The sequence below is a fragment of the Giraffa tippelskirchi genome, chromosome 8 (genome assembly GCF_054371585.1).
Source record: "Giraffa tippelskirchi isolate mGirTip1 chromosome 8, T2T-mGirTip1v1.2.pri, whole genome shotgun sequence".
NCBI classification, from domain to species: domain Eukaryota; kingdom Metazoa; phylum Chordata; class Mammalia; order Artiodactyla; family Giraffidae; genus Giraffa; species Giraffa tippelskirchi.
Genome location: NC_137282.1, coordinates 106449974 through 106476974, shown reverse-complemented (window position 1 = coordinate 106476974; position 27001 = coordinate 106449974). Strand labels below are relative to the sequence as shown.

The following is a 27001-nucleotide window of genomic DNA, read 5'->3' as shown; positions in this document are numbered from 1 at the left end:
GTCTTCCACAGAACCAGTCCCTGGTGCCAAAAAGGTTGGGGACCACTGCTCTGCCTGATTGTAAAGGAGTCCAAAAAATTAATTAATTTAATCAAAATTATTCCACGAAAGACACGTGAATGGCTAAATGCAACATAAAAACTGATCAGTAGGGAAATGCAAATTAAAACCTCAACTAGAGACCAATGCATGGGCTTTTCTGGTGGCTCAGACAGTAAAGAATCTGCCTGCAATGCAGGAGATCTGGGTTTCATCTCTGGGTTGGGAAGATCTCCTGGAGAAGGGAATGACTACCCATTTCATTATTCTTGCCTGGAATTCCATGGATAAAGGAGCCTGGAGGCTACAGTTCATGGGGCTGCAAAGAGTCAGGCATGACTGAGTGACTAACACACACAGAGACCAATGCGTATTCACTAGAATAGCTATAAAAATAATGACAATAAGTGTTAGAGAAATTATGGAGTAACAGCAACACTTATACATTCCTGGCGGGAACATCAATTACTATACTCCCATTTTTATAAGTTTAATAATTTCTTAAAACTTAACATACATTTACTCTGTGTGTGCACACTCAGTCACTTCACTCAGTGGTATCCGACTCTTTGTTACCTCATGGACTGTATACCCTCCAGGCTCCTCTGTCCATGACCATACAACTCAGCAATTCTACTCCTGAGTATCTACCCATGAGAAATAAAAACCTATGCCCTTTCCAAAACTTGCACATAAAAGTTTATCAGTGCTTTATCATAGTAGCCTCAAATTGAAAGTGATTCAAATCAATAAGCAAAATATGGAACCAATCTAATACCATTCATCAGCACATAGAAATGAACTATTGATACATGCTACAGCATCAATGAACCTCAAAAATATTATGCAATGTAGAAAAAGCCAGCCTCAAAAGACTACATATTGCATTATTCCATTTTCACGAAGTTTCTAGAAAACACAAATCTATAAAGGAAAAAAGTAGTCAGTGGTTGCTTAAGGCTGGGGATGGAGCTGGAATTGCCTGCAGACAGGTATGAGGGAATGTTTTAGATTGGTAGACATGTTCAAAGCTGGATTGTGGGGTTTGTTGCACAACTCTGTAAATTCACTGAATATTACTGAATTGTATATGTGCAATGAGTGAATTTTATGGTATGTAAATTATACCTTGGTAAAGCTGTTTAAAAAATGACTGCACATATAACAGAGGTCTACCACTGTAATTCAGGCCTCTGAGATGATGTAGTGCTTTGCTTTAACCGTTAAGATTCTAGATAGAAGCTTCAAAGTGTTTATGGGTATACTGGAAGACAGTCTAGTCTAATAAATGCAATTGGAAACTAACTCATACCTTTTAATAAGAGTTCAATCTTTTTATAAAAGTTTCCTTCTTCTTGTTGGAGAAAGTATTTTAAAAATAAATTTAAAATGTTTCTGATTTCCTAGCATGCTCCAAGAATCTTAAGGGAAAAATGCTTTGGGGTTTTTTATTATTATTATTATTTTTGATTACCTGTGTAATAAAAGGCTGAAAAAGGAGCCCATTTGAAAGATAAGACATTCTGTCACTTTACTTCCCATTTATATGTCCTTTACTTATTTCAACAACATATGTCTGGTTCTATTTCTTAAGCTTGATTTTTCAGAACTCTCTGCTTACATTTTATTGAATCTTATTTTTGGTTGTGAACATATTTTTTACTATTGTGTTAGTCAGTATTCTTCAGAGAAACAGATCAGGATACATACATATATATATATACACATACATTACATATATATATGTGTATATATATATATATACATACATATATATATAATGTATGTATATGTATAATGTGTGTATACATATGTATGTATACATACATACATATGTATGTATACATATATATGTATAATGTATGTATATATATGTATGTATATATATATATATACACATATATATATGTATGTATATATATATAATGCAATACACATATGCATTATGAGAAGAAATTGGCTCACACCATTATAGAGGTTGAGAAGTCCCATAACCTGCCATTTGCAAGCTGGAAACCCCAGGAAAGTAGGTAGTATAATTTCAGTCTAAGTCTGAAGGCCTGAGAAGAGGGGAGTTGATGGTGTAAATTTCAATCCAAGATCAGAAGAACAATGTTCCAACTCAACCAAGCCAACAATAAGGGGTGAACCCTCCCTTTCTCCATTTTTTTTTTGGCTTTTAGGCCCAGATGGATTGAGTGATATCCAAACACACTGGGGATGGCCATGGGCTCCACTCAGTCTACCATTCAAGCGCTAATTCCTTCCAGAAACACCCCCACAGGCACACCCAGAAACAATGCCTCACCAGACATCTGGGCATCCTGTGACCCAGTTAAGTTGACACATAAAATGAACCATGACCACTGTCCTGCATTATGCCTTTCACTAGAGAAAATATTAATTCCAAAAATCATTTTCCACATATTTCCTAGGATCTATTTCAACTTCTCCTTTCTGCTGACTTTGTGAACACAACCCCCATTATCAATTTGTCCATTTTCTATTTAGTATTCTCATTTGTAAAATTATATGTACACACAACTTAGAATGTTATTTTGAAGGAGATATGCTATTTAAAGTACATAGGACTTTCTGAACCCTCAATAAAGATTGACTTCTTTTGTCTTTTCAACAAATGTGCACTGAAGGAATGAATATTGAAGACAGACCACTTGTAATAAAATCCCTCTGAGAATACTATTACACCTGAAAATTAGCATATTTTTAGACCTGTCTGTGAAGTCTAGTTTATAATATTGCCCTATGGTTCTCAATCTGGGCTCATATATTGCCAAGTATATGCAATAGCATACAAAATTTATGGCAACCTATTGTAAATGTGGATCATATTTTGGAAGTGGCTATTTTTATGCATATAAATCATCTAAGATTCTCAATTTTAGGTAAATAGAGCAAGGAATAAAATGCAAAATGCTCATAAACTTTTAAGTCATACATCTTCAAAAAGATTTCACAGAGAGAGGAATTTGTGGAAATGAGGGGATTTCACAGTCTCTGCCCTCTGATGGACACTTGGGTGGGAAAATCTAATCATCTCTCATCCTGCTTCAGAGCAATACATACAAAATGGTACTTCAGAACCAATCTTCTAAGTTCAATACTGTTGCTATGTGACAATAGTGCTTTGGATGTTAGTTACACAGAGATGAGCCTACACTACTCCTGTCCCTACCCTACTGCCCCTTCGCTAGTTGCAACACACTTTGACTTGTCTGCCTCAAATAGTAGAGGATAAACCAAATTGAGATTCCTGAGCAGGACGAAATGGGAGTTTAAGGTTCTTGAGTGAAGATCTTAGGTAGCAGGAAAAGGGACTGAGGTAGAGGTCTTGCAAGATTTGGAGAGGGTTCAAGTCTTTTGCAACTAGGGTGAAAGTAAAGTCTTGGGGAATGGTGAAAAAGATCAGGTTACTTAGCAGTTTCTTGATAAATGGCAATGATGGCTAAGGTCTTTAGCTGTAGGAATGCATCCAGGGATGATGGATCTGCAGCTTCAAGGATACCATGTCATTACTGGCCATGAGACAATAAAGGGAAAATATGCCTGAGGGAAAACCATCTCAAGAAGGATGGAATAGCTGAGTTGGTTGACAAGAGAAGGTTTTGGAGACATTGGAAATAAAGAGTCACATTAAGTTAACTGAAATTACTTAAATGAAAGTCACTCAGTCATGTCTGACTCTTTGTGACCCCACAGACTATACAGTCCATGGAATTCTGTAAGCCAGAATACTGGAGAGGGTAGCCTTTCCCTTCTTGAGGGGATCTTCCCAACCCAGGAATCGAACCCAGGTCTCCCACATTGCAGGCAGATTCTTTACCAGCTGAGCCACAAGGGAAGCCCAACAATACTGGAGTGGGTAGCCTATCCCTTCTCCAGTGGATCTTCCCCACCCAGGAATCAAACCAGGGTCTCCTGCACTGCACTGCACTGCAAGAGTCACATAGAAGGGAAATAAGTCTCTAGTCAGAGTGGATATTCATAGCAGTCATTTGTAAAGAAGAGATATCCATGTCAGGCATTTCAAAGCTGGGGACTCCCTGTATACATCCTAGGAGATTCCCTGTGACAAGACAGTGTGTGATGTGTGTAAATGAGCAGTACAGTACAAAGGTCATGAGCTGGATACAAGGGAGAGAAATCTGTCTGTCAGCTGCTTCTTGTTTGGTCTGTGCTTTAAAAACAAGAGGGAATGCCACATACATATTGAGATTTCTGAATTTTATTGAAAAAAAAAAAAGATCAGGAAAGACATCCATGACCTGGCAATAATTAGCTACAGAATGTAGTCCCCAGTTTTCCAAAGCCCTCGTCATTTCCTATTGTCTCACACTCGGCTCTCTTCACTCAGGTGTGTGAATGTCCCCATCCTGGAGGCCTTTTAATACCTGCCAAAGACTAACTATCTCAGGAGGCTCTGTAGCATTTATCTGTTTATTAGAATATAGTTAGGGAATCCTTCTACTTGTCAATTTAGCTACCTGTCCTGTCTTATCCATTGTTAAATAAAATGAGGTATTACAAATAAAAAACATTTATGTTGGTGTCTTCAGAATAGATAATAATAATAACAATAACTATCTCTAGGAAATGAAAATTGATATTGAAAAACTTCTTTCAGGTTTTTCACAGATTTGGTCTGGCTAATTCTCCACACCTGAAAATACTGTTTTTCTCTCAGAATCTGTTTTACTTAAAATGAATCAAATCTGCACTTACCAGTGAGTCAACATGAGCCTGACGGTTCATACTGAATTCCTCAAGTACAGTGTTGGTACAGCCTTACTTATTAAGTTATTTATTAATGATCTGCCAATGAGGGGAAGCCTGACGACTAACCTGAATGGTAGTAGTTCTCCTCTGGAGAATAAGATTTAAACAAAGTGAGCTATTTTTAAATGAACCAGGACACCTCTAGTATAGACTTCAAAAGGAGAGGTTTCTTTGTTCCATATTAAAAGAAAAAAACGAAAACAAACTGCACAAATGTGAAATGCAGTCAGAATTGCTTGAAGCAAACATGGCCCTGAAAGATGTGGTAGTCTCAGAAGATTTCTCATGGAGCTAAAAGAGCTCAGGCAGTTGACCCAATCCTTTCCTTTAGTTGAAAAAGCTGCTGAGCTGAAAACAGGGCATGTCTCTGGGGTAGGGGCACTGACTACAGTGACTGGTGGCCGAGGGAGGCTGGGGTCAGGTTTGCTTTCACAGCCCAGGGCTCCCTCTCCTCCCCAGGGAGAGGAGGGTGCACACAGAGAGATATGCAGGGAGTCAGATGCTTAGATTTGTAGACACAGTGAAGTATGCACTGGTGTCCCTCTTATTTCAGCACTAGGTGGGCTTTTATTGGAGCCCTCTCTTCAGTGTTGCTCTGCACCTCTGAGCCATAACTCTGGAAAAGTGCTGTCTGCCATATTGTTAGGGGAAGCACACTGATTGAAACCACCCACCCTGGCCCGGTACCATAGTAACTATTTGCATGAGTTGTTTTACAACAGGAGGTCCTGGTAAGGAACACGGAACTAATAAGCCTCCACCAACTGGAAGAGTTCGGGAAAGGTCAAAAGGAGACACCACATGTCTGACCACCTCCCAGAATCCTTCTCTCTAGCATCCATCTTGGCTGAACAAGGCGTGTACCACCAGGAAGGACTCTGAGTCAGAATGATTGGCTAAAGACAACCCAGAAACTAATCCCATGTGAGCCACGTGGCAGAGCTGTTCTCCTGGGTTCCCTTACCCTACTGCTCTCCACCCGGGTGCCCTTTCCCAATAAAATCTCTTGCTTTGTCAGCACATGTGTCTCCTCGGACAATTCATTTCCGAGTGTTAGACAAGAGCCCAGTTTCGGGCCCTGGAAGGGGTCCCCATTCCTGCAACAATATCAGTTAACAGAGGATGTTATAGCAATCAAGGCATCTCATTACAGCCCTCCCAACAGTGAACCCTGAGGGAACACAGGATAGAGCCAGGATGCCCACCATCAAATCATCAGCTACTGCACACACCCCCAAGGAGGAGACTCAAGATGGGAAAACACAGGATACTGGCCCCAGAGAGTTGAGGTGCATATCAAAGGAATGGTTTCAGAGGTCCCAGGCTCTTGTATCTTCCCATAAGAAGAAAAGCATTAAATTCATTAACTTGAGATGTCTGGTTTTCTTTAATTAACAGTAATCTTTTGATATTGTCACGGCCTGATTTTGCTACGAAACTCCTTTATATCCTGGCTTCTCCTTTAATGTCTTCAGAGCAGTCTCTCAGAGTGTCTTAAGTTCTCAGTTTTGACTGCCAAATAAAACATAATTATCAACTTTGAGGCTGTGCATTTTTTTCAGTTAACAGAACAGTTAAAGATATTAAAGCATAGAGAAATAGTCCTTGGGAAGACAGACAGAAGAATTTGGATCATATTTCTAATAGAGGAGAGGAAAACTCAACATTATAGTCTCTACAAAAGAGGGTAAAGATGTCAGTAAGTAGGCAATGAAGGTGAGGGTTAATAAATCAAAGAAACAGGTCCCTGGTAGCTCAGATGGTAAAGAATCTGCCTGTAATGTGGGAGACCTGGGTACAATCCCTGGGTTGGGAAGATCCCCTGGAGAAGAGCATGGCAACCCACTACAGGATTCTAGCCTGGAGAATCCCCATGGACAGAGGAGCCTGGCGGGCTACAGTCCATGTGGTCGCAAAGAGTTGGGCACGACTAAGCAACTAAGCACACAAGCAATGAAGGTGTGGGTTAGTAAATCAAAGAATTAGGTCTTTAAAACAGCAAAGAAGCCCAATGTTGCACATTCAGATCTTTCATTCAACTTATGATGAAATGAAGGCTCAGAAAAATGTCAAGTCACTGATTTGCCTAAAGGTCCTGACAAGAAAGGAAAGCCCAGGACCCCTCACCCCTCACCCCCTGCTTTCTCCTTTATGAGTTACACAAACAATTCGCCAGGAAAACAATCTCAAATACAGACCCAAGAAGATTAAGAAAATCGCCCAAAGGGAATCAGCATAAGGCAAACTTCCACATTTCGCGGAACTCATCGTCAAATTGTTCCTTTGATCTGAAGCTTTGGTAAAACCTGGATTTTTCCAGGCATTTAAAACCAAAAGCTACTTGTCTATCTTGCACAAGACTTCTCTGGCTAGCCGGACTTTTAGCAAAGATGCCCAAGGTCTCTCTTTAACAGATTTTGCTGAAAACCAACAAAACAAAATTTAAAAAATGTTTTCTTCCTTGAGAAGATCGTGTTTATTCTGATGGGATCCTTACTATCCTTCTTTTTCTTTTTTTGGCTAGAGAGAATCCAAGCTTCCATATGTTCAGCGGTACTCAGCAGTGGCAAGGAAGCAATAACATGTGATTTGACTTTTGTTACTGCTCCCTGTAACTTGAGTTGACAGTCCCAAGTTACCTTCATTTCCATAGTGCCTTCTGCTACTACACAAGCCACTCTTGCTCCCAAGACAGTTCTCTGGCTTGCACCTGGGTCTTTCAGACACAGTGGCTGAGGACAAAGGCAGGGTCTTCCGCATTAGGTAATGAGAACATCCTTTCAGCACCCTGGTGTGAGGGCCCCTGGCATAGAGTTACAGACCAGATATGCATCAGGATGGTGCAAAGCTGTCTTCTTTCTTTCTCTTTTCATTTCTCTCCCTGTCTCTCCCAAAATCTTCCTCAATAATGGAACATGATCTAAATGTTTTCAGCATGCTATTAAGCTCCAAACCAGATGCAAATGACTCTTTCATTTTCTACTTGGAAACATGGCCAATTATTAAGCCACATCCCTAGGTTTGTAGTTCTGAGATCAGAGTTAACATCTCAATAGAAGAGTGGAGAACCTACCATTTCAGCTGGCCTGGGCCCCTAGAGAGAGAAAGGGAGCACATGTGCAATCCCCATCCCAGGCTTGCAGCAGGCCTGCTCACTTCATCACCAAGCCCAGGGTTTTAGGTGAGAGGTAACTGGATTCTTCTCCAAGTTAATTTCCAGATTTCTCTAACATGTGGATGAAAATGTTTCCTGCCATATCAGCAAACAAAAAATGCTGAGCCCAGCAAGCCATCAGCCACTACAGCTGCCCCAGTGGTGAGCCCGGAGGGGACTAGGATGGAGACAAACAGGTTGTCTACTGTCAATCATTTAGCCTTTGCAACCACCTACAATGACGCACCCTGACGGGGACTCTGGATGGGAAAGAACAGGATACTGGCCCTAGGTAGCTAAGGTGCATATCAAAGGAATGATTTCAATGAGCCTAGACTCTTGAATCTTCCCATACAAAGAAAAACTCTAAATTCATTAACTTAGATATCTAGTTTTCTTTAAATAATCTTCTGATGTTATGAGTACTTGGTCTTTGTTGGAAAAACTCCTACATATCCTGGCTCCTCCCTTACCTCTTCAGAGCAATCCCTCAAAGTGATCTGAGAGGATGCATTCAGGGTTTGAAGTCCTCAGAAATTCTGCTGAGTAAAGCAAGAATTCTCAACTTTAGTTTCTGCATCCTTATTTTTTTTTTAGTTGACAAACATTCTGCAACTTGTTAGCTTTCTATTACTACTGCTGTTTCTCTTTATGATAATGATGATGATTCTCTCTGTCAAAATTTCAGGTGATTTTACAAAATTTCAGGTGATTTTACAAAGACTATAGGCAATTTATATTAATAAAATTTCTGATATTTTCAAGGGAACTGATCATTGGTGGCCAGTGATGACGTCTGTCCACTCTAGGCAAACCTTAAAGTTCTTAAGGGGTAATTAAGTAAAAAAGCTTGATGGTTATTATAATGATTTAGCTAAAAATAATGGGTAAGAGTCAGAAGCTCTCCTAGAGAAGAGAATGGCTACCAACTCCAATATGCTTGCTGGAGACTTTAATGGACAGAGGAGCCTGGTGGGCTACAGTCCATGGGGTTACATAGAGTTGGACACAACTGATTGAGTAACACTTTTACTTTTCACTTTCAGTGGATCAGGATAAAGTGATTAAACCACTATCAACTACTTTCTTTCAAGCTCATTCCATTTGATCATTGTTCAAGTGCATTTCTTTATTTCTCGGAGTCAAGGCACCAATAAGAGCTTTATTATTACTATTATTGATTAGTTATATCAATTGGAACATTTTACTTTGTTCTTAATTTTAACAATAGAAGTTTTGAATTGGAAGAAATGATAATTTCTCTCCAAACACATGCTGAAAGGTAATGAGACAAATTTTTCTTTTCTAATTTTAGAGGCAGAGAATGCACCACTTCTGTGGAGCTCTAAATACAAGAAACATCACCTCTTATATTTCATTCCTACTATATCAAAGTTTGTTTTTCAGAAATGCAATAATGTTAGTTACAGAGAAGATAATAGATTGTCTGCTTTCAAAATTGAATAGCCTTAAAAGAAATTATATTTTAGTAGGGGAGATATAATGGTAACTTTTTACTGTAACATATATGCTTCATATTTTCACTTTTTTTTAAAAATGGAATGCATCTTAATGATATATGCATTGAATATAGAATTTCTTTTTTTCATTTACCTTCATGGCATCTTGCAAATGAAGACATAGTGATTATTAATACCTTTTGTAATACTGTAAAGCACTTTTAGTTCTACTCATTTGTATATATTGTATACATTTTATATGTGTGTATATTCACATTCTACAGAAAGAATACGTTTGACTTCTTGTCTTCCAACACCCACTCATGTGATCAGAATTCTCTAGATAGTAAAAGGAATCATGATAGTGAAAGAGATCAGATAGTAGAAGGGATTTCAGAAAAGGGCAGATGTAGAAGCACAAAGTTAAGACCCTATTAAGAAATGCATCTGTACATGAGACAAATTCCCCTCAAGTTCCCCTCAGTCCCCTGAGCAAGTCACTTAACTGAAGTTGAACTCCCATCTGTAAAACCAATATGATAAAGTAATTCTTGAAAGATCATAAAGGTCCTTTGCCATTTCTTTAAGCTCAAGCTCAGCGGCAAAATGACAATACTCAAAAATATTGATTGTTAATATTAATCTCTTATGTTAAGCCAAATTTTAGGATCTGGCCCAGTGTTGATGGTTCTTCTCAGTTGTCTATCAATACTATTTCTACTTTCAAACTTCAGAGTTTGGTTTGATCTCTAAGGCCAGATAGGATAAACACTGGATTGTTTGAAGAAGAGGAAGGATAGCGGTTCTTTTAGGACTCCTTCAGTATTCATAAGAATAATGGTGGGTAGAGGCAGTTCCAAAAGCAATTTGAAAACACTTAAAGAGATGATGCAATATTTCTCCCATAAATCACACTACAAGATTATTTGATTGACCAGAATGAGACTTGTCAATATTAGGTAGTATTGTGATCCTGGGGACACCAGGAAAGGGGAGAAGGAGTCTTTTGTGTGGTGTCAGTTCTTGCCAATTCTGTGTTGCCATGTTTATCTAAGTCATGATGTCTGCTTTACTTAATCTCAGTCAAGCAGAGATTGCCATGTGTACAAGGCATGGCTTAATACCTGCTGACACTGCCGTTCCTTGTAAAAAATGGGGATTGTTGTGTGCCTATATGGTTAATGTATTTATCTAGCTACTTATCACATTCCTATTCTATGGCCCTACTCAAATCAGTCTTTTCCTTGAGTAATCACAATGCCCCATTCAAATAAAAATGACAATAGCCCACATGATGTATACATGCCCCTAGTCAAACATTTAGCATTCAAATGAAGACTTAGAGAAAAGTATAAAGACCCTATAGTATACAGGGCATTCATAAATTATGCCTCTGATGAATATTTAGGGCAGGGTTTTGATATTCCACTGGTTAACAGACCTTCTAAATTTCATCCAACAAAAGGACTCTTAAGCAGTGGCATACATGAAACATCCCAGATCACCACTGACAGAATATGCCTAAGGCTAGCAGTTATCTTGTCAGTATATCTACACTGTCCCATGTGCAGCCATTTGCAGAGAAGGCAGCTGAGTTTCCTCTGCATTGTGATCAATATTGTACTGTGACAGGAACAGCAGAGACTGTGTTAATTCTGATGATGAGAAACTGGCTCAGAGCACAGGAATTCACATCAGGGATTTATCAAGATAAAAAATGGGATTCAAAATATTACCTTCCAACCTCTCCATGTCCCCAGTAAATCTTTTTGTGAGTCTATGAATGCACTAGGCTGAAAAAATATATGTATTTTTTCCTTATTGCTAGGCCTGGTCATCCTAATGGAGGATTCACTGCGCTGGGAGAGGCTTTTTTCTTTTTCAAGAATCTCACCAGCTGAAAGCAGAGCAGAATGATAGAGAAAAAATACTTTATGCGGCATAGATGTTATGTCCATAAGAACTAGTTTGAAATACCTTTCCTTCAAAGTTTCTAGCTATGCCACACTATTATAGAGAACAATGAATGACTCGCCTCCTCCCACACCCTACACCCCCTAAGTCTACTGGATGTAACGGCCATTCCCCTGGTCACCTCTGAAGAGAGAAGGGAAAAGGACACAGGGCCTCTCAGCAGAGCATTTCATCTTTCAAAGCATCTGATTTTCATTTTTCCTTTGGCATTTTCCACACATATTCTTTTACAACTTGATTCATGTCTTTTTAGCTCTGAAAAAAAAATTCTCTGGCTGGAATAAGAAATCTGGAATGTGGGAGTTCATACATTTGCGTGCATGTGTGGTTAGCGGTGTGTGCGCCATTTGTACACATCACTGACTGGGGAAGTTAAATCATTTTTGGATGCAGTTTGTGGCAAGAGTACCCAACGTGCCAACTCCAGGTCTTTGAAGTAACATTCTGTACAACCTGTTATTGAAATATTTCTTGCCAATTTAAAGTAGAGGAAGTACCTACTAAAAGAGGAATATTTTCCTTTTCTTGCTAGTCAAGCCACACAGGGACATTCTTTCAACTCATATGAAAAAAAAAAAAAACCTCCTAAATGTTTCTTTATTTTCCTTCCACCTGGTGAGGATATAATGACTTATGATATGAATACTTTCTCTCAAATTCTCCTTTAGCCTTGCATCACTTCTAAAACAGGATCTAATAAACAGATGTGTAAATAAGAGATGGTTAATGGGCAGATAGCTTGGAGAAGGAAATGGCAACCCACGCCAGTATTCTTGCCTGGAGAATTCCATGGACAGAGAAGCCTGGTGGGCTATAGTCTATGGGGTCACAAAGAGTCGGACACGACTGAGTGACTAACACACATGATGAGCAGACAGAGTCAAGAGAAGAGCCCATTTCAGGGGGCAAGTGACTGATTTGTGGGGAAAAGCTGAGAAAGATTAGCCTGCCCTCTTGCTTGGAGGACAAAGGGTTCAAGTCCCAAGTCCAGGGAGAGTCTCCAGGAACCCTAGCACATCACATCTTCCCTTGACACTTTATGAATACAAACAAGAGACTGAGCACTGTAGCATCAACCCCTTTGACAAGGTCGTCCTGAAGCTTTAGCTCATTAATCAGGGAAGAGTAATGTGGAGGAACTTCCCTGCTGGTCCAGTGGTTAAGATTCCCCGCTCTCAATGCAGGGGACCCGGCTTGAATCCTTGGTCAGGGAACTAGATCCTACATGCCACAAATAAGACCTGGCACAGCCAAACAAATAATTAACAAAATAAAATGAAGTGTTTACATTAAAAAAAAAAGAGTACTCTGGGAGCACACCCCCCATCATAACAGCCTCAGCCCCCAGCAGAGCCTTCCCTCAGTTTCCCAAGGTTCATGAACTTATGGAGAGCTATTTAACTCTTCAGCTTACTGGGTTTATAATGTGCTGAGAAGTAGAAACCCACACGATAAGAGAAATCTGAAAGGCCTATTAATTCCAGCTGTTTACATCCAGGGCATTTGATTTTCACCATGGATGGAGTTTTCCAACCAGCAACCTGCTGAAGCAATCACCAGCCTTGCCATAGAGGAGTTTTATCAGCTCCGCAATTCCTGAATTTGCATAGTCACTTTCTGCTTTGCTTCTAGCTCAATTGAGACAGACAGAGGGGAGAACACACTGGCTTAACTGACTGAGGTTAAAAATTTTGATGCTGAGTGAGGCGGAGCTATTCCTCAGACCCTCCCCAGGCACACAGATCTCTCTCTCCCTGGCTGCACCCTCCCAGAGACAGCAGAATACCCACTGTCACCTGAGCCTGTAGAAGACTAGGATGACCACGTGGCAGCTCAGCGAGGCATCTTCCTTCGAGTCTGGGAAGCCGAGTCCAGAGAACACTGACCCTGTGCTCCAGGGAAAAGGATACAGGGGAGGAGTCAGATCGAGTGTGAACCAGGTGGTTGATGGACGAAACAGAGACCTACAATGTCACCGTCTTCCTCATCAGATCAAAAAGGCGCTGGTGCAGAAAACTGACCCAGGCACCACCTGCGTATCTGGACATTTCTTGAGCAAAAAGGGAATGCTTTCTCTAAGTATCACATGTAGCAATGCTGTCAAATGACTCCCAAGGAGTGGTTGCCCTTCACCTTCCTTTAACAACCATTATCATAGTAAAATCTGTTTTGCTTTTTTTTTTTTAACTCACCAACCCCATGACATCACTCCAACCAGCAATACCCTGGGATTCAGAAAGATGAGCTATCAGCTGTGAGACAGAGGCACAGCCTGAGGTCCACCTGGAACCCTTTGTCACTTCTGTCAGTGTAAGGAGAGCTCAGAGCATCTGGGTGCAATTTCCATTAGAGGCACCTGTGGATGAGGTGCGGGTTCGTTTGCAAACCCCCTTCCCACACCCCTGACATTGACCAATGGATTCCCCCTGCCCTGAGTCAGGAACTGGAGGTCCCATCAAAAAAAAAAACAAAACAAACAAGTGAACAATTTGTGATAGCCCCAAATAACGGTGGTATTTCTAGGATCCAGGTGCTATCTCTTTCTTCCAATTTGTCCACAATAGAAAATTACTGCTAAAATGATAAAGTAGTTCTTATAGGAAAAACCCCACCCCCTGACAGCTTTAGATCTCCATGAGTTCCTACTCAGGTACCTAAGATGCCTTCTGATTTGGGATTTCTGCTGACAGTGAGAGAGAAACAGGCCATGAGACATGCCCCTTGTGTGCAGGCCTCATAGGTAGGAGGAATGCCAGCTCTCCAGAAAAATTCCAGGTGAGGACAGAGGTGAGCAGAAGAAAGGGCTTGAAGTCATGCTAGCTGTTCTCTAGCAAGGTTCATTAACTGAGTCTTGTGAGGGTGGGGTAAGTACGGGTTCAAGAAACATTAGTGTCAAGGAGGAGCCTCTCTGTGATGTCAGGAGAGTTGATGCCACTTAAGAGGGTGGGTTTTAGGGAATAGTGTGTGTGAGGGGTGGGGGGGAAACTGTATTGGCTACTTATGACAGAATGTGCTGAACACTTTGCACTTGTCACCTGTTTTAACCCTCCTAAACGCTTTGAGAAGCTGGCACTGTCATTCTTATTTTATGGATAAGAAAAAATGGAAGTTCAGAGAGGCTAAGTAAGTTGCCTAATAGTAGGCTGATAACAGTAGTAGTGATGGGATATGAGCCTTGGATGCAGTTTCCGAAGAATATAAAGTAGTCCACTAACCTAGTTCTTCTTACACTTTTGCTTTGAAATCCTTCTAAGGAAAGAGATAATTTGAACCCTGGAGGGGTGGCAGTTGGGGGTGCAGATGGGATTTGCAGTTTCTGGTGCTAATTTTTAAGGTCTCATGTTTTACCTTAAAAGGAATGACGATGTTGCAATTAATCCCCTACTACATTTACTTAAAAATACAATTTCTCTTTCAAGCCTTTGTTGTGGTTGTTGTTGTTCAGTCACTCAGTTGTGTCTGACTCTTTGTGACCCCTTAAACGGCAGCATGCCAGGCTTTCCTGTCCTTCACTATCTCCTGGAGTTTGTTCAAACTCATGTCCACTGAGTCAGTGGTGCCATCCAATCATCTCATCCTCTTTTGTCCCCTTCTCCTCCTGCCTTCAATCTTTCAAGCCTTTAAGTATATTTAACTGTCCAGAAGTAAAGGCACATTAGACCATAGTTGACTGTTTCCTGAATATAAATGGCTATCCTGAATGTACATACTTCGCAGGCACAGGTGTCCAGTTTGAGAAACACCAGGCTACCCAATGCTGCTCCCTTACTGGAGGTTACAGTCACAGATGACCCTGTGTTGAGTGTGTTATCAGAGGGATTTGTGCTTTTGATAAAAGGCTGGACTACACAAGGCTAAATAACTGCTAACTTTCTATGGGATTAACATAGTATAATGATGAAGGGGGAGGTTATGGAGTCAAACAGGCCTGAGATTTGAATTTGGACTCTTCTCAACTTTTAGCAGCATGACTGAAACACGCTTCTTAACTTCTCTAAAGCTGTTTCATAATTTGTAAGAAGATCACTGAAAAGATGCTCAACATCACTAATTATCAGAGAAATGCAAGTCAAAACTACAATGAGGTATTACATCATACCAGTGAGAAGGGCCATCATAAAAAAAACAACAAACAATAAATGCTGGAGAGGGTATGGAGGAAAGGGAACCCTCCTGCACTATTGTAAGAATATAAATTGGTACAGACACTATGGAGAATAGTATGGATGTTCATTGAAAACTAGAAATAGAACTACCATATAATCCTACAATCCCACTTCAGGGAATATCTCCAGAGAAAATCATAATTCAAAAAGATACATGCACCCCAATGTTCATCGCAGCACTATTTTTGATAGCCAGGACATAAAGCCAGCCTAAATGTCTACTGATGGAGAAATGGATATAGAAGATGCAGTACATTTATACAATGGAATATTACTCAGCCACAAAAAGAATTAAATAATGCCATTTGCATGACCTAGATGGACCTTGAGATTGTCATACTGAGTGAAGTCAGATAGAGAAAGACCAGTAGTGTATGATATTGCTTACATGCGGAATCTAAAAAAAATGGTACAAATGAACTTATTTACAAAATAGAAATAGAGTGACAGATATAAAAAACAAACTCATGGTTACTGAGAGGGTAAGGGGGGGGGAGGGATAAACTGGGAGACTGAGATTGACATATATACACTGCTGTATATAAAATAGGTAGTGACCTAGTGTATGGCACAGGGACCTCTACCCAATACTCTGTAATAACCTAAATTGGAAAAGAATCTAAAAAAAGAATGGATATGTGTATTTATATTGATTCACTCTGCTGTATAGCAGAAACACACACACATTGTAAATCAACTACACTCCAGTAAAAATTAATTTTAAAGAGTTGTACATATGTTCCTTTCACAGAAAAAGGAACAGAGAAAGTTCCATAGGTTTTTACCACTTTTAAGTGGAAGATCATTTGAATCTCAGTCTTCAGCCTCCTGTCTCACTGATTTACAAACTGTTTTCACTGAGGTACACATTCATTAAGTGAGAGGAAACAGGAATCCTTGCTCATAGCTATTTGTTTCTAAAGCCAGTTTCTTAGGGTATTTTCATGGCAAGGGGGAGAAAAGGTGTTAATATGGTTTCTTATGAAATCAAGATATTTAAATGAATGACTAATGTGTTTTATACAGAAAAATAACCAAAAAGTGATTTTTAAAAAAGTTAGTTAGACCCACATTATCGTAAGGGGTGTTATAAGCCTTAAATTAAGAGTAGAGAAAGCTTTTAGCTCAGAGATGGGCATGCATCATGTATTCATAAATGGTGGCTACTGTTATTATTACCAAGGGGGCTCTGGCACCTGTGGAAATGGCGCCCCCAGCAATCTCCTTACATCTCCCCTCCCCGTGCCTTCTGCCCCCTCTGCTTTGTCCCAGCAACAGAAGGTGAGTGCCGGGAGCTCCTCCCGGCAGAAGATGATGAGCTGATGTTGTGCCATTTCCTCTGCAGCCAATACAATGTTTGGCTCTCGATTTCCGGCCTGTGGTTCCCCGCACCCTGGGAGGAATAGCCGTTCTCACTAAGGCACCCCTTCCTCCCTCTCGTGGCTCTGAGGGGCCTGGGGATGGGTATGTGGTTTGGGCTGCAGCAGATGTGTTCACCAGGAGTTTTGTCCTCAGTACTTACTATATAGCCGCACATGCAACAGTTTGCCCTTCTTATGTTTGTGGCAATAATAAGAACAAGTGATAAAATATGGTAAGGGAATCTGGATTGTACACAGAGAAAGAGAAAAACCAATGAGGAAAAATACACTTTTTTTTTTTTAAAACCAGTCAGACACTGTAACTGTATCTTTAGACTCACCAGTCTTTTGCAATGCATAGAAATTTAGAGTCAGGAAGGGCCTGTCTTCCCGGACTAGCCAAGGCAGAATCCATCAGCTGTACACAGTACATTTTCCACAACTGTGTTGTGTCACCAGCCATGGCTACAAGCAGGCTTCCTGCCTGGGCTACCTCAAGAACTCCCCAAGTGTTTCTGAGCCTTCACGTCTTTATCATTGCTGTTCTTGTTTCAAAAGAAAAAAATAAAGAAAGAAACCAAAAATCCTACTTTTGCTTTCTGTTTGAAAGAACACTTCAACAGGCAAAAGTTGTGAATAGTCAGATCCTTGTCCAAAACGAATATTCATTTTGGACAAGACAACAAGAGGTGAGAAACTCTGAATAAAACAAGAGGCTGAGCATCTCTGAATAAAACACTGTCCAAATTAGCAGTCTCACAATGACGTCTTAGGAGGAGCTGATCGATCACAAGGTAAATGGACCCTTGGTGAGAAAACAAGTAAGCCGGTGAGTTACTGTTGCATCATTTTTTTGTTTTTGCTGACCAGTTTGATTCCCACAACTACAATTGCTGTGCAGTGAAATGGTTCAAAAAAGATCTTTCTGACAGAAGTTCCTGAAGAGAATTAATGTAGGAGTGACAAAAATACTAGTGAATGGAGTTCCTTATCTTGGATAATGGAATATTTCCTCTTGGTGGAAATCAACTTGTTCTGCCAAGAGAACCTGAGGGAGTGATTGGGAGTTTTTGCCTATTATGTAAGAGAGTTTATTTTGGGAGCTTCGGGTATGGTGTGTCGCTGCCTTTAACCACATCTGCTCTATTTCCGTAATGGCCACTTCATCCCTGGGCTGTGTGGAGCACAGCCTACATTAGTGCTGGGTGAGCAGTCATTACTAAGTGCTGAGGCTCCAAAACTAGCGAGACACTTCCGTGAAGCTGCTGTCCTCTGCTCAGAAACACACTATTGATTTGGAATCATAAAGACAGCTTTAGTAAAAATCTGAAGACCCCTTACCTTACTCAGTTTTTCTTTCGGGGTGAAATTCTCTGTATTTTCTACTTCGTTCAGTTAAAATAAGTAACAACTAATCTTTCTTAAATGAATTTGTGATGCAAATTTTGTATGCTTCAAATCTGAAACCCCACACAGTATGGTTCTGTGTTTGAGAAGTTCATGTATCTACTAGGCTTTTCTCACCATCTTGGTGCACACCCCTTTCTCCTTTTATGGCTCTGCTGCCTATGTTATTCTGCACGTATTCCTTCCAACGCATTTGGTGTGCTGTCTCAATTTTTCTCTTTCAATTGGCTTGACAACTGTTCAAGTGTAATTTTCAAAATGGTAAACAACATGATTCTCAGGGTCATATAAAACAAACACACAAAGATTCTAATTAACTCATCAATTAATAGAGGAGTCAATGAGACATTAAAACCAGTCCAAAGAGCACTTGAAATACTACCCTATTGTCAATTTAGAGAAGAAATATCAGGATAAGATGTCAGGGTTGCATACAACATTGGTTTGGTGTTCAACAGGCCTCTAACATTAACAGCCCATTCACTCTAGTCAGAAATTAGTTGCCTCTTTACTGAGTAAAAAAAAAAAAAAAATCTCCACCTTCTGCCATTATAGAACTGTAAACTGAAAAAAAAAAAAGAACTGTAAACTGCAAGAAAGTTGTAAAAAGTGCAGCCTAGAATTCTAGTGAAAGTACCCCCAGTAATCTCTCCAAATACTGAATAATTTTTCAGACACCATCTAGAGTCTCTCACATTGCAAACAATTAAACCAAACTAAACAAAGTCTCTTAGTGGATTCCTCACCTCTGGTCATCTCTTTCCTATCTTTCTCATCCCCTTTCACAGCCAAAGTACTAGAAAAAGTCACCTCTTTTCATCAGCTCCATTTTCTCACCTCCCATTTACTGTCTAATCCACTCTAATATGAATTCTGGCCCAATATTATGTGTGTTTTTCATCTTTTGCTCTGGTTATCAGTGACTACTTGTTTCTAGAGCCAGAGAATATTTTTTATTTCTTATCTTATCCAATCTTTCAGCAGCTTCTGAACTCTAGACAACATGCTCCTTTATACATTTCCTCATTTTGGCTTCTGGGACCTAATAGTCTGATGGCTTTTCTCCTACTTCTTGGGATGCTTCTTCTCTGTCTCCCTTGCAGGCTTGTTTTCTATAACCTGCCGTTAGATGCTGGAGTTTTTCCAGCTTGTGTACTCAGCTCCCCTCAGTTCTTCAATGCTCTCTTCTTCTCAGGTATCACCTAAGCTAATAACGTCAGTTATCCTCACTTGCAAATGAAGCATCACTTTGAATCTCCAGGCTAGGTACTTCAGCTCATACATCCATCTGCCTACATGAAATGCTCTCTTGAATTCCTAGAGACATTTCAACTTCATTATGTATAAACCTGGTCTTATGAACTCTACTTCCAACATTCCACATTAAAGCCAGTTTTCTTTCACAGCTTCATAATGACATCATCGCCTATTTGGTTATGCAAGCAACAACTTAGGGAGCAACCTACATGCATCACTTTCACCAAGTCCGGCTGCTTTCAGACCCAGAGTAGATATCTATCTCCTGCAGAGAAGCTTTCCAGAGTTCCTCGAAAAGACCTTTAGAATTTAGAACACTCATAAAAAAGGTTTTCAGTTATTAATGGGCCAGTTATACTTGAGAAATATCAGGTAATTTAGATTCTACTGATATACTTTAGAATGTACATCCCAGTTCCAAAAGGAAGCATGTGGGAGTAAGAGTTTCAAGGAAGGACAAAGTTTGTTGGTCCAGAGAGAGACTACAGACAGGCACGGTGGACACACTGGGGTCTGGGTTGAGTTAGTGCTGCTGCTTCTTCGGGCACAGGGAGAGGAAATCAGGATAATATTCTAAGAAGAAATGAGGTAGACTGGAAGAAGAGTACCGCTCTTTTTCCTTCCTTAATGACATTTACTTTTCTATTGTGATATAAAAAGAAATACTCGTTGTAACAACTCTTTTGAAAGCACAGGAATTTATGAAGAACAGAATCCAAAATCAGCTTAAATCCATCACCCAAGTGAAATCATTGTTACCTTTTTGTTGTATATTTTAAATATTTCTCTACACTTACAATTAAATATAGCTAATATGCATTCATATATTTCACTAAGTAGGTCCTAACTATATTTAATGCTGGAGAAAGAGTTTCAGTTTCAAAGATAAAATATCCTAAGTTTGAGAATTTGTTAAATTTTCTTAGAGATTTATCTTTCTAAAGTCTAGATTTAAACGTCAAGTTAAACATACTGGACTGCCTGTTGCCTTTCAATATTTCCTTTCCTACTTGCCATTTTTCTGCCTTCCTTCATCACTGCATTCCAGTCAAAAACCACAGTCAACACCCACAGCACAGCTAAGAATAAGAGTTCTACCCAGAAACAGTTTACAGTCAGAGATGAATCTTTACAAGAGGGCTCAGGGTATACTTGAGGAAAGATAGCCACGCTCTAACAACAAAATTGATTTTGTTTTATTTATTCTTTTCCTCATCCATTTAATTGCTTTCATTTTCTGGTGAAGCTAGAAGATAAGATTATAGCAGAAGGAATGGTATATTTTCTACCTTGCTAGGAATTTACATAAGTGGATATGAATCTCAATATCAGATGATCAAAATTATCAATAATAAAAATTATCAGTAGTAAAAATTTCATCTCCAACTGAGTAAGCATGAGTCCAGGGAATATTACTATCACAGAGTATTCCATTTTTCACTTGTAATCTTATATTGACCCTCTGTTTACAAATAGAAGTTACAGTTCTTCTAAAATATGAAGAGCTTAAGTTAAAAATAATTTAAAAATGAGGCAGAATAAATATATCCCCCAGAATTACTTGATGAAAAACTTAATATATTTATTTCTGTCGATATGGGAAATCATGATAGAGAGAAGCCCCGATACTTCAGAATACTGACATTGCTGTAATTATGTATTATTATAAGAAGAATTACAGTGATTGACAATACTTCAGAGTTTATCCTCCCAACTCCTTGTTGGTATTAATAGAACCATGTGGGCATATACCAAAAAAAAAAAAAAAGCACAATATCAAATTAAGTATTTGAAATCTCCTCAAGGAAATATATGTTGAACAGGAGCTGATTTCTTGGAAGTGGCCTCACTTTCCTTAGTCTGCTGCTGAGGAGAAAGCTGAAGCATTAGTCACTTTGTAACTGCTGCTTTGGAGCCACCCACATGTCCAGAGAATGACTTTACTTCTTACCAGAGGGTCCAGGAGAACCACCTTTTGTCTTTGACAAATGTGGCAGAGACCTGGAAAGGAGTCATTCATCAAACCCACGTCCTCTTTCTCCTGGGCACACAGCTAGTCTATATCCCCCAGCCTTCCTTGCAGTTAGGTGCAACCTTGGGGCTGAATTCTTGTCAACAGAATGTGGGCAATATTGACACAGACCTATTCCTTTAAGGATTGGGCCCAATCACATCTCCTCTCTGCCCCCCCCCCTTTCCCAGCTGGCAGATGGAGCCAACTGAAGAACTGAAAGAGCTGCAAGATAGAAGGCGACTGGGTCCTTGCATCACTTCTTCAAAGACTACTAAATATGCTTCCTTGATCTGGGCATGATCACACCCTTCTCTACCTCTAGGCCCAGGGTTCTATCAAATCTTATTTTCTTATTATTTTTCACCAGTGATCACAGACCACCTTTCTTTTATTTGTGGGCTTGTTTTTGTTCATCAGCCATTCCCTTGCCACCCCCATTAGGATATAAGAACTCCCAGCACAGTATGCTGCATATCTTTCCATCACTGCCTTTCCAGATCTGGCAGAGAGACTAGTGCATGCATCATAGATGCTCAATAAATGCTAGTTGAGTGAATGAGCCAATGCATAGCATCTGCCCGCCTAGGGATGGGCTGCTAGGAAGAGTTCCTAATGGAGCTGATGCCTTATCCAAACTGTAAAGGGTAAGTAGGTATTTGCCTGGAAGATGGAAGCAGAGATTCCAGGTAGAGAGTACAAGTATGAGTAAGATCATAATACATGGCCTGACGTTTGTGGAAAAAAATGTAAGAGATACAACGGTTACAGCAAAATTATTAAGAGTGGTGGATAAGGCTGAAAAATAAACAGTAGAAAGATTATTGTCTCATCTTCTCTTATCCATCAAGCATTTTCTTTGAATTCTGAAAGTATTTCACACATAACACTGGCAACATTATTACTATGTTGTTAAATGTTTATCTATGGGCTTGAATGGGAGAAGCTGATTCTTACTCACTCTGTACCCCCAGCTCCCAACTTTATCATCGATGTAAATCATAAGCAGTTCAGAAGACAGGGGATGCATTAGAATATTTCTGGGCTATTCTTCAAGCAAAGATAGGTGATACCTAGCACATATATAGTGGAGTCACAATGTATACGCACAAAAACTATAGTGGTAGAGGAGAAAGAGGCTCTGTGGTGTATTTTCCTCTCACAAGGTCAGAGGGGGACATATCATCACAGTGTCCTTTCTACCCGCAAAACAAGGAACAAGACAAAGTTGATAAAGTTTCAAATCTAGAACAGACTTGAGCTGAGCCCTGACAGAGCCTCACTCTAATCTTGAGTGTGTAGTAAGTTAAGAGATACTAATGTCGTTAAAGAAAATATATTGAGTCTGAAAATGGCCTATTTTTGCTTCCAATAAAAGTAGAAACAAGCATACATAATATAAGGCTGAATCCTTAGGAAGAAAGACAAAAAAAAAAGCTTTACCTATAACACGCACCTCAAAACTTAGGAAACAAATACCCTAGAACTTTAAAAGATGTTTTTTTCCATGTGTTTGATTATAAATACACGTGCTCCATATAAAACATTAGGATGAAACAGAAATTTTGTAAAACCCTAGTAAACCAGAAATAAATGACTTTTATCATATATCCTTCCAGATAGTTTTAAATAAACACACACAAAATGAACACACACAAGCACACATGTATTTTATAATGGGCGGTCATATTACACATGACTATTTTAAAATTTGCTTTTCTACTTTAGTATCTCATAGATATGTTTCATATTAATGGCTGACTATAAATAATAATTTTAAAAGTTTGCATAGGATAGAGTCTACTATATGAATACTGAATTTATATATATTTATACATGATTTAATACATAATTTATTTGCAGATCAATCAGCAAATTTTGACCGAGTCTCACTCAATGCCAGTGACTGCTCTAGACAAGGAAGCAGAGCTCGTATCTGGCGCCTTAGGCCACTTGGCCGCCCTGACACGTCCAACAACTGTTCATAGTGACCAGTGCGCAAGGCAGAGTCCCAAGCATCAAATCACTCATATTTAACTTGAAGATGAGGCACAAAAACCAAACACATAGATAAATAAATTCAGGTACTGCTGACGACTATAGACCATAAAAGATAATCATATACTAAAGACTGACAAGGTTGCTTCAATTTCTGATAATATGGTTGACTAGTCTGGAAAGCCTTTTTTATTTTTGTAATAATGCAACACACCTACACAGTTTGTAAAGAATACACTTTTTTTTTTTCCTTTTAGAAAGTATAGCCAAACTGGTAAGAAAGTGAGGAAACTTCATACAAATCAAATATAAAAGGTAAGCGATTATTTCACATAACACTTAGCACTGAATCACCCTGAGGCCACCTACCAATATGGCATTTTAGGCTTCAGGGTTAGAGGAGACGGCAGAGCTCAAGAACTAAAAAGTCATGAAAATTCAAGGCCCCTGAAGGGCTAGCCATTCAGTGAAAACATAGAGTAAAAACCATTCCACCTACCTTCTGCAGGAGAAGAGCAGAGAGCTCCTGTCTTGGTTTTCAATCCAGGAGGAAGCGAAAAATGATCTCTCCTGAGCATTCACCACCACAGCCCTGCCCTTGCGTGGGTTTGAGGTTTAAATTTGTACCACCTGCGTGACCTGGGAAACCTGAAACAGAGAAATTGACACAGAATGGAGAGCGCCCTGGACACCTGGCCAAAGCCAAAGGAAACCCTCTGCTGAGGTGAACCGAGGCCCTTCTGAATTCCAACAGATTTAAGTTGCTCAAGTAGCTCAAAAATATGGAAAGACATAGAGGAAAGCAACCAGCATGAAAGTGAGATGTGTGATATTAATAGACAGTTATAGTTTTAAATGGTTACAGAAGAAATGGAAAAGCACTGATAAAGATCGAAGCATCCAATCTTAGAAGCTGGGGAGAACCTAAGATAGGAGAAGGAAGACATGAAATAAACCATAGAAATCAACAGAAAGAAAGTATAATATCAGAAAGTTTTTTTTTTCAGACTAATTAAGTAGACCAAACTCAGCAAGAATGATCAAAAAAAGAGAGAAGGTACAAAAAATATTAGAAGTGAAAGGGGTACAATTCTGAGGGGTGAGGATTAAAAGTGTATAAACTTTGTACAATGAATTTGTTTATGCCAAAAAGTTTGAAAACTTGGGAAAAGTGGATCATTATCTTACAAGCCAAATTAAGACTGATTATAGAAAAAAAAAATAGAAAGGCTGAATAGTTCTAAAATCATTCTAGAAATTAGATCAGTACTTAAAAATCTACCTACCAAACAATCCTCGTGTGCTTGGAGGCTCCCTCATCCAGGCTCCAAGCCTCTGAGTGGTCCATTTCAGATGAGACTGGGTGTTGAGGAGGGAGCTCAAAGTGAGAGACAGCAAAACAGCAGAAACAGACTAAAAGGGCTCACTTAAGATAGTAACAAGGGGGATTCTCAGGTGGCTCAGTGATAAAGAAGCCGCCTGCCAATGCAGGAGACGTGGGTTTGATCCCTGGGTCAGGAAGATCCCTTGGAGAAGTAAATGACAACCCACTCCAGTATTCTTGCCTAGGAAATCCCATGGAAAGAGGAGCCTGGCTAACTACAGTCCACGGGGTCACAAAGAGTTGGACATGACTTAATGCTTGAGTACAAGAAGCTTACAAACAGATAGTATTTACTGAATTTTTCTCTGCACCTGTTGCAGAGCTCAGAGCTTTGTTTATGTGATTATCAGTCCTCAAACACCCCAATTTTATAGAATAGGTGACAGAAGCTTAGAGAGTTTAAATCTGATGGCCCACAGACACAATTCTAGGACTGGAAACCAGTTTAACGTATGAATTCTGAACTGCATGTGCTGCACCTAAGGAGAGAATGCTCTAAACAAATGCCACCTGGAGTAATGACTCCGAGCATGGTCCCCATCAGCAGTATCAACATCACCTGGGATCACGTTACAAACACTAATTCTCAGATTTGCAACCTTACCCCAAATCTACTGATTTAGAAACTCAAGGCAGGGGTGGGGGCACCAATATGTTTTTAACAAGCCCTCCAAGTGTTCTCAACTTCTCATCTAGAGCAGCTGGAAAGGTAGGATGCTGCCATGGAAATGGCATGGACTTCGGAGTCCAGTAAGTCCGGATTCCAGTCCCAGGTCTGCCAATCCTAGCAATGTGATCTATACTTATAACTTTGTAGCTTAGGTTTTTGTGGGGATTAAGTAAAATCAGGTAAATATTAAGAAAACAATGCGTGCCCCATAGAAAGTGCTCGATGAATGTTCTGGAAAAATATTTACTATTAGTACTCTCTCTTCCATCCTCGGAGTCTGTCTTCCCTTATCCTTCCCACAGACACTGTGCACCATCACTGTGCCCTGGAGAAGAGGAACTGGCAGGATGGAAATATCTGGAGCCCAGAAAAACAACTGGAATTGAGTCCAGGTGAAAACTAACAGGGGCTCCCCAGGTGGCACTGGTGGTAAAGAACCAGCCTGCCGATGCAGGAGACTTAAGAGATGTAGGTTCGATCCCTGGGTCTGGAAGATCCCCTGGAGGAGAGCATGGCAACCCTCTCCAGTATTCTTGCCTGGAGAATCCCATGGTCAGAGGAGCACGTCGGGCTATGGTCCACATGGTTGCAAAGTGTCGGACATGACTGAAGTGACTTGACTTAGCATGCATGTACGAAAGCTAACAGAGGGCTATAGTAGCATGAGATCAGTGGCAGAGGAGAGACATGGAGGGTCCACGAGCTGCTCCTCTGGAGGCATGGGTAGACCTGGGTGCCTGGTCAGATGTGGAGAAGTGCAGGGCAAAGTCAGAGTGGTTCCAGCGGGAAAATGGATTCAGGAGGAAGAAAAAGTTTGGAGTTATGATAATGTGTTTATACTTAGGCAAGTGAGTTGGAAGTACTGGATGTAATGCAGAAGTGTCATTACAGAGAAAAAGTGTGCCTAAGGAGAAAGTGCTCTAAACAAATGCTGCCTGGAGCAGTGACTCCAAGCTTGGTCCCCATCAGCAGCATCAACATCACCTGGGATCCTGTCAGAATGCAAATTCTCAGATTTGCACACTTACCCCACATCTACTGAATCAGATCTAATGTGTTTGTTTGTGTGTGTATGTGTGTGTGTATGAGAGAGAGAGACTAGAACTCTAATGTCAGTGTGACAACCCAATGCTCTTAGTTCTTTGTCGTTGAAACTGCTGTTTTCCATGGGTACCAGTGTTACAGAGAAGGGTGTTGCTTGCAGCTAGCAGACCCTGCTGCTAATGCCATGTTCTGCTGACACCCAGCAATCACGGTCAGTGCTAATGACACAAAGAAGTGTCACTGAGGAGACAGAATATGTGAGGAGGGAATGAAGCCATC

General features: G+C 40.0%; 1 long non-coding RNA gene across 2 annotated transcripts in view; it reads right to left on the bottom strand.

The window, feature by feature from the left end:
• Positions 1–21974: 21974 nt before the first annotated feature.
• The window catches only part of LOC145516781 (uncharacterized), a 164833-nt gene continuing 159806 nt past the window's right edge, over positions 21975–27001 (bottom strand). For both annotated transcript variants that reach the window (XR_014061759.1, XR_014061758.1), the window contains exon 6: positions 21975–24272. This is a non-coding gene — a long non-coding RNA (uncharacterized LOC145516781). The remainder of the gene's footprint in view (positions 24273–27001) is intronic.